Genomic DNA, 8861 nt, shown 5'->3' on the forward strand with positions numbered 1-8861 from the left:
TCCCCAAATAATGGAATGTTTAACTGTCCAAATCAAGGTGAGTACAACTATCAAAATAAGAGACACAACTGTAGTGCAGGGTGCCCAACTCACATGGAGCTACAGAGATGCTTACTAGAACATGGATAGATGGGCAGCCAACAACAGTATTATTGTTCAATTTGTACAATGAAAACTAAAGCAAAGATGAATGTATGAGGCTGAGGGCAGCTACCCCAATAAAAATCACACACTCTTGCCCAATTTCTGGACCTGGGCCAGTTTTTAGGCCTGGGAAATATTGACTGGAGAGTCTGGGTCTCCAGAAGAAAGGAACCTGCACTAGAACAGCAATAAAAATGGTGCTGATTCCCTACTCTTCTACAGAGGGACCTATGACCATTCACTCAGGGAACAACTATACAAGGGAGAAGGGAAACTTCCAGACTCTTCAAGGATGGATAGACACAGGATCTAAGTTGATATTGATACTGAATGACCAAAGCATCATTAACCCCCTGTTAGAGTTTTAAGGGGCTAAGTAATAAATGGATCCTGTTCTAGGCCCAGCTCACTGGGCCCATGGTCTCATCCAGTAGTCATTTCTCCAAGTTTCAAATGTATAGCTAGAATAAACATTCTTGCTAGCTGCCAGAACTTCCACATTTGTTCCTTAGCTTGCAGGGTGAGAGATATGATAGTGGGAAAGGCAAGTTAAAGTTTGCAGGATAAATTACCATAGGAGGGAAGTCTAAGTGGAAACCTCTGAAACTACTCCCTCACTCCTACTCTGGCCAGAGTAAAAAATCAAAAGAGATGTTATGTCCTAAGGGCAACAGCAGAGATTAGTACCATCTTAAAAATATTAAGGATTCTTCACAAGTCTGGCCCCTACTGAAACCAGACAGGTGCTGGAGAATGATAGCGGACTCAACCAAATGCAGTGTTAATCGCCCAGCTGCAGCATCGGTGCCGGATGTGGTATCTTAGCTAGAGAAGATTGGCCTCAGGTACAGGAAGTGCAGCCTTTGATTTGGTGAGTATGTTTTTTTCTACCTCTTTCAAGAAAGACTTAGAAGCTGTTTACATTGACATGTGGGCATACACCAGTATACATTTATTAGTTTGTGTATTTATTTCCGTAGGGTCATGTGAACTCTACCGCCTCTGTCATAATAGATCAAATGGACCTGGACCATGTGGATATTCCACTGAGTATCACATTGCTCCTCCGTATTGATAATATAATGCTAGTCAGAATGAATGAGCAGGAAGTGGCAAGTACTTTGAAAACCTGGGTGACACATGTGCTTCGGAGGGTGGAAGACAAGACTTATGAATTTTTCAGGTCAGCCACATCAATGAGACTATTAGGAGACTAGTGATTTGAGTATGTCGGGATATCCTCTCCGAAGTAGACAACACATTTTTGTATCTTACACTTCACATCACTGAGAAGGAAACATAACTCCTGGTAGGCCTTTTGGGTTTTGGAGACTACGAATTCCACCATTAAGAATACTGACCTAGAGGGACACAGAAAGCTGCCAGCCTTGATTGGAACCCAGAGCAGGAAAGGATTCTGTAGCCCTGCTGCTTGGACCATATGACCTTTCAGACCCTGTGGCATTAGAAGTATCTGTGGAGGAAAGACACCATGTGGAATTTAAGGCAAGGTCTAATAGGAGCAAGATTTTGGAACAAGGCTCAACTACCTGCAGCAAAGAAGTACATGCCATTGGAAAAGCAGTTCCTGAGTTGCTGCTAGGCAATGGTAGGGATACAAAGCCTAACCATGGGAGGTCAGGTGATTATGCAACCAGAGCTGCCCATCATGGGCTATATTCTCTTAGACCCACCAAGTTATGAGTTTGTCCAGTTTGTCCAACAGTAATTCTTCAAAGATGGAAGTGGTTCATCTGAGATCGGGCCTGAGTAGTACCAGGGGTGCAACCTGTGCCTCTCTTTCAGTTTACACCTTTGGTCACGTGGAGTGTCCCTTATGATCAACCAATGGAGAAGAAAAATATATGAGCTTGGTTCATGGATGGGTAGGCTCGGTATGAGGGTACAAACTGAAGACAAACTTATGCTTCATTGCACCTCCACTTGGGGTGGCCATGAAAGACAGCAGCAAGAGGAGATTTTCCTCATGGGCAGAGCTTTGGGGGCACACCAGGTCATACACTTTGTGTAGAAAGAAGAGACCTGAGGTGAGAATAAAGGTACATATGTGCGCAGGGGCAAATGACTGGGTTGGTCAATTGGGGACCTGAAGAGAAAAGATCGAAATATCAAAGAAAAAGTGGCCTGAGGGTGAGGCATGTGGATGCATGTACGGGAGTGGGCAGAAAGTGAGAAAATCTTTGTATTGCCTGTCAGAGTCCACTGACAGAGAGCACTCCACCATGGAGGAGACATTAAACAACCAAGGAGATAAATGGCTTGGTCAATTGATGTTAGCCAGCCCCTATCATTAGCCACTTCAGGCTGGCCGTTGGGTACATGAATGAAGCAGCCATGGCAGTAAATGCATAACACAACAGCATAAGCACATACTAACCACAGCTAATCTAGCTACTGCCACTCTCAATGTCCAGCCTACCAGCAAGGGAGATCAATGCTGAGCTCCTGCTATGTTACCATCCCTGGCAGAACATGAATTATTTGGTGGAGGGATGATTTAATTAGATTCTTTCCATCCTGGAAGGAGCAATGATTCATATGGAGTCTATACATATTTGGGTATGGTTTGCCATTCTTGCCTTCAGAGCCTCAGCCAGAACCATCAGACTTACAGAGGGTTTGATACCTTAATACAGGATCCTACCTAATGTAGCATGGGACCAAGGGACTCACTTTATACCAAAGGGGGCACTATAGTGAACATGGACCAAGTGGTATTCCTTTGGTTGTGTCACATGTCAGCAGCTGCTGGCATGGTACAGTATTGGAAACTGTAGCTAAAGCACCATTTTAAGATGATACCCTAAGAGGATGGGATGCAATCTTCCAGAACATAATATACATTCTAAATCAATGACCAGTACATGATAGTGTGCCCTCAACTGGTAGAATATGTGGATCTAGGAGCCAGGGTGTAGAATTATGAATGTCACTGTTTACCATCACTGTGTGGCTGACTAGGGAAAACCACCATCCCTTATGTTGTAACTCTAGGCACCCTCAGTTTAGAATTCTTGGCACCCAGAGGAAGAACACTTGGACCAGGACACATAGTAAGATTCCCTTTCCATGTTCAGCAACAGGTGTTGCCCAATCACTCCCAGACCAGTGGAGAGGGACAGTAGTCACCATCCTTCATAGATAACCAGCCTTGTGATGTCACACATTGGGACAGGAAGGCTGTGTTTAGCACCGAGGTGGTTGGTTCACTGAAACATCTCCTGATACTCCTTGCCTGATCCTGATGGCACATAGACACTGCCAGGAGCCACAGCTTGAGAAGGGCATGATGGCCTCCAAGGGGGAGAATCTGAGTGACTCCACCAGGTAAGTGCCCTAGACTAGCAGAGGCACTAGCCAAGATAGAGAAGAATATAGAATGCTTAGTAGAGGAAAGAGATGATGAGTACCAGTGGTCCTAAGCCCAGTTGCTCAGTGGGGGGCTATATTCATCCCTCTAAACTTCCTTTTGTAAATTTTCCCAGAAGAAGAGATTAAGATCAAGAGAAACCTGGGTGAACCATTCCCAGATAGAATGGGGTTATGATGGAAAACAAATGGACCCAAGCTGCAGTAAAGGTGAACCCTGGTGGATTCTATGGTGCTGCTGCCCGGCTCCTGCTTCAGACCTGAGCCTTCACTCTCCCTGCTCTCTGAAATGTTGTCTGCTGATGCATCACCACTGAGACCCTTCCCAGGAATTGCTCTCAGCTGGAAGACATGCCCTGCCCACAGTCATGCCTCCTTTCCCCAACATGGCCGGTCCATGTACTGGTACAAAGACCTGGAGTCCCTTGTCTTTATTTGGAACCACTTAAGGGGCCATTCCAGCTTCAGAGGCCCCTGTAGGAGCAGCCGCAGCCCACATTGTAACCATTCGATTCCCCACTTGGTTCAGTCTGCTTCCTCATCTCTCACAGATGATGTTCCCATGTGCCTTTTCCATAAACCTGCTGCACTCAAATCTCCATCTTCAAGCCTGGTTCTTGGGCAGTTGAATGTGAAACAGCGATCCTTAGGCATCCATAGTGACAACTGCTTATTTTTAATTCTGTTTCAGCCTGTCTGAGGATAATATCATTTTTCTTCTGCTATTTCTTTAACATCATTTTCATATTTACTAATTCCTCTTTTAACAAAGAACAGCAGGTCACAGGTCCAGATCGGAGAATTTATGAGTTCAAGTTGCTTTTATTTTTTGTTTTTATGACTTAAGTGTTATTTATAACAGAAAAGCTGGATTTCTATTTTTACTTGATATAAAAGTTCTGTTTAAAATAAATTTAAGCTGAGCAAGCCCGATCCTGTCTGATTTCGGAAGCTAAACAGGGTTGGCCTGGTTAGTATTTGGATGGGAGACCACCTAGGAAGACCAGGTGCTGTAGGCGTAGAAAAATAAAAAAAATAATAATAAAAAATAAAAAACTAAGGAATTATAAACGACGAGATTCTTGCAATCTGTGAGGTCAACCAAGGGTTACCTCACCTAAAAAATTTTTTTTAAAATAAATAAAAAATAAAATAAATAAATTTAATTAAAAAACAGTGAGTAAATTTGAAGAAAAAAAATACTAAGTAAGTGATAATTATGACAGGAGCTGTGAAGGTAGTTAACTGAAGGATGGTAACATGAGACACACCTAACTCTGATTTATTCTGAGGGACCCCCTTCTGTATCAGATGAATAAGCACTCTGCAAGAATCAGCCCACAATTTTATTTTATTTGTGAAGCCTCCTGACCCTGCATTAAGCAGAGGTATTCATTCCTTCTTATAAAACATATCTCACTGTGTGGAGTGATCTCTCTCCATGTCTGATTCTGCAGCTGGCCAATGAAGTCCTTCTCTTACTCCCTGCATGCATGTTCTGTATATTTCCACCCCTTGAGTGAGAGTGGGACCTTTGAATATGATGCATGTCATTCCTGTATTTAGCTTACATTATATGGCAAAGGTGAAGGGATTCTGCATGCGTAATGAAGGCCCTGAATCAGTCAATTTTGAGATAATCAAAAGGGAGATAATTCCAAGTGGGCCTGACTTAGGTAAAAGCCATTAAAAGAAGGCCTGGTCCTTCATGAAGAGAGTGCCTCCTGCTGGCCTTAAAGAAGAAAGCTGCCATATTGTGAGAGGGTCCTTGAGGGAACCACAGGGGCCTCTAGGACCTGTTAGCTGCCTGGGCTGTAAGCCAGCAAGAGAGCAGGGTCCTCAGTCTTCTAACCATAAGGAGCTGGGAAAAGGACCTCAAGCTCCAGAAAAGAATACAGCCTGGCCATCACCTATTTGGCAGCCTGTGAGACCCTGATTGGAGAATCCAGTTAAGCCACACCAGACTCTGATCTGTAGAAGTTGTATGATGATAAAGTACGTTATTTTAAGCCATTAAATTTGTAGAACTTTGTTATGCAACAATAGCAAACCCATACAGCAAATAGCAGTTGAATGAGTGAACAAGTTGAATGAGTCTGTGGTCATCAGTTTCCAGACTCTCTGGTCTATCCTCAGAAAGGGTAAATGGGTGAGTGGGAAGGGAAAGTTAGTGTCTACAACATCCTGTGAATTGTCCCCTTACCTCACATGGTGCAGATGAGCATTGCCCTCATTCTTTTAGGAAGGAGGAATCTCCAGGGCATCTCACTGAGCCTGGCCCCCTCAGCTGCACTATTGGGTACTGGCCAGTGCACCTGCTCCATGACTGGATCATTCCCTGGAAGACATCACAATCTCTTCTCTCTCTTTTTGACTCTGCATTCCAGTCAGTCCCCACCTCCCCACAAGGGCTGAGCTGGGGGTGGAATGGGCCTGCTGTTCCTCTCTTGAACCCTCTGACCCTAAGGCAGAGTGCCTCTCTCTCACTGCCCCAGCCAGTCCTCCATACTTGACCTCTGACATTAGCACCCTGAAAGGCCTGTCTTCTTCACTCCACCCTCCACCATGCTATCCCGCCTCTAATAAGAAGCACTGGACTTGCCCCAGGCGACCTGCCAGTTCTGGCCCTGCCTTTCCCAGACCCCTGATCTGAGCCCAAGCTAGTTGCTTCCTGACCCCTGCCAGCACCACCCCAATATCTCCTCTCTGCTTCTCTCAGTGGATCTCTCACACGTTCTCTATCATTCTTCAGCTTAATTTCTGCTCAGCCTCACTTTCCTCTGCAGGTGACCTGGCATCTGCACCTCTGAGGAAACTGAGGTCATTATAATGGACTTCTGTTGCTTTGTCTGCCAGGCTTGGCTTCTCTTCTTCTTACTCTTGTTGAGAGGGGCTGCTCCCGCAAACCACACATGTGACTCCGTGGGCCTACCTGCCAGAGAGGCTACCCTCTGGTTGTATCAGTGGGTTGGGTTCATGACCTAGCCAGTTCTAACACCTGTTCTGGTCATAGTGTGTCCCAGGGAGGAATCCCAAGTTGGTCAGTTACTGTTCTATAGGAGTTTTCTAAGTAGATTTGGTGGGAAAAGCTTCATTTTTCAGGTTGCTCAAATGGAATGATATAGGTTAGACTTGGCTGATGCTACCATGTTCCCTGTAACACAGAGAGACCCATCTCTAATAGAAGAGACCTGAACCAGCCAAGGATGAGAGAGAAGATTGGGGGCAGAGATGAAGACATGAGGGAAGAGGAGAGAAGATATGTATACTAGTTATCTGTTGCTGTGGAACAAATTACCCCAAAACTTACAGTGGCTTAAAACAATACATACTTATAGATTCTATGGGTCAATAATCTGAATGTGGCTTTATTCAGAGTCTTTCTCAAGGCTTCAATCAAGGTGTCGCATGGGACTACAGTTATGTCAAGGTTCAACAAGGGCAGGCTCTGCTCCAAAGCTCTCTCGTGAGGTTATTGGCAGGATTCAGATCCTCATGGGTTGTTGGGCCTCAGACCTCAGTTTCTTTCTAGGTTCTGAACTCAGGCGTTTGCACTTATTTCTGTTCTCTTTCTGAATGTCTCCATTTATTTCACAGTACTACATGTTCTCCAGACCTAGGTCTGCATCATAGGCCAGTGTTTCCCTTCGGCTCCTAGAGAACAAATCTATTCCTGGACCTCATGCTTCTCCCTCACCTTTTTCTCCTTCTGTGATGGATGAGACCAGATATTCAGGCTTGAAGCTTCAGTTTCATTGCTGGCTCCTCCCCTCCTTAGCCACATACCTAAAATATGACCATTTCTGTAAATCTTGTCTCTTAAATATCTCCTATCCACTCTGCTTGTGCATATGGACATCTTCCTATCTAGGCCTTTGTCATCCCTTGCTACTTGTGGGATGCTACTATCTGGGTCATATCTCTTTTACTTCCCTCTCCTCAGAGACAATAGAGTGATCTTTCCAATGCCAGAGTTTACCCTGTCACTCTCCTGATTATAAGGCATTACAGGTATGGAGATAGAAGAGATGAAGAAGTACAAATTAGTAGTTACAAAACAGTCACGGGGATTTAGAGTATATAAAATTTATTTAAAAAGAAAAAATATATATTACTGTCTTCTCTAGCTGTTGGCATAATGCACATGGAAGGTCTTCACAAGTTAGCCTTATCCACCACTACCCCCCTTCCTCCTCACTCTTTTGTTGGCTTCTCACTTCCTAATTATGATCTTCATTCTCTCAAGCACAGACCTTCTCTCAGTTGTTCTCTTAGCCTGAAATGTCCTCTTACCTCACACCCACCAATCCAACCTTTTTCCAGGTCTCACTCTTCAAGTTTCAGGGTCAAGTTCCATTTTGTCCCCAAAGCCCTCTCAACCTCACATGCCTCAGAAATCCTTTTTACACTAGGAATGAGACTTGTTCTGTTGCAGAAACAAGACTGGCAAGAAACCAAGCACCACTCGGAGAGTTGTAGAACTCAGGTTTATTGCGCTGGCGGTCCCAAAAGAGCTAGCGCTATGAAGATCTGGGCCCCGAGCTCAGGAGTAACCTTACTTTTATAGAGCTTAACAAGCAAAGGCAATACATCTGTTATCTAGACAGAACAATCAAAGGGGAGGGTGAGTCTTTAGTTGATTTCAAGATCACTCTTCCCTTCGGCCTATGCAGCAAGCATGTCTACAGAAGCAGAACAAAGAGCTGATTACAATGTTAGCCATTTGAGTGGAAAATTCCTCTTCAGTTCCAGAGAGCCCTGTGTAGAGATATTTCTGCCTGTGCCCCATCCCCCATACAATGGCAGCTCCTGGGGAGACCATGGCTGATGAGTGTCCCTTTGAGGAGCTCGAGGAGCAAAGGGGGATCTGCTCCAGGAACATGAGGATCCTGTGGTGTGGGGGTGATGCTTCTCAGATCTCTTGCAGCTCCTTGCCCCTGCTTGCCTCTTACTTTCGTTTTAAGCCCCTAATCACAAGGCAGGAGAGAAGAAAAGTAATGAGCTAGAAATGGTCAGCTCTGAGCACCTTGGTAGTTTCCTCTAGTTCTAGAATCTGCTAATCCACCATTGAGAAGTAGAGATTGACTGGCCCAGATAACCAACTTGCCAGAAGGTAAGGTGCAGCCAGCCTTTGGGAAAACTCCACCTAAGAACTTTAGCATTGATAGTGCCACCTCTCTCCACTCCCTTTCTCCCAACCTCCTCCTTCTCTTTTTTCCTTCCTTCCTCTTCAAAATTATAACAGCTTTAATGGTAACTGATTATATAATTACAACTTGGCTATTGTAAAAAATAAGACCAATATATAAGGTGATTCTGTGAGCAAC

Source organism: Pteropus alecto, unplaced genomic scaffold (assembly GCF_000325575.1).
Source record: "Pteropus alecto unplaced genomic scaffold, ASM32557v1 scaffold287, whole genome shotgun sequence".
NCBI classification, from domain to species: Eukaryota; Metazoa; Chordata; class Mammalia; order Chiroptera; family Pteropodidae; genus Pteropus; species Pteropus alecto.